The sequence below is a fragment of the Gavialis gangeticus genome, unplaced genomic scaffold, assembly GCF_001723915.1.
Source record: "Gavialis gangeticus isolate Ggan-Ray unplaced genomic scaffold, GavGan_comp1, whole genome shotgun sequence".
Lineage (NCBI taxonomy): Eukaryota > Metazoa > Chordata > Crocodylia > Gavialidae > Gavialis > Gavialis gangeticus.
The window spans coordinates 18,471,232-18,471,702 of NW_017729026.1; positions in this window are offsets into that span (position 1 = coordinate 18,471,232).

Sequence of the window (471 nt, forward strand, 5' to 3'; positions counted from 1 at the left end):
TTTGTGTTTATCCTTTCATAAGCTGTCGACCAGCTCTGGGACTAGCCAGCAGGCAGCCGCCCCTAGCTCCAGCTAGATAGCAAGGGCTTGCTGGTGAACCCCATGAGCCGACAGACCCCTCTGTTTGTTTGTTCAGTGTTACCACCCACTGTAACTGAAGAATTACGTTGCCTACGCCTCAAAAGCGTAAGTTGAATAAACCCTCTTGTTTAAGAAACCATCATGCTTCTGTGCCGCTCAGTACTCCATTGCCAAAATCTCCTGCCTGTCCACTCCAATTGCCACCACTCGGCCGCCCCACCGTGACCACGACCATGAGCTTGGCTCACCAGCTCCAGGGCTGTGACATGGCATCACAAACAGGATCCATGGGTGGCGTATGCGAGTCTGAGCTGATCGAAAGCTGCCCATGGCGCGGTGGGGTCCGGGCATCCACCGCCCTGGAGGACCTTTGGAATCATGCAGCATTCC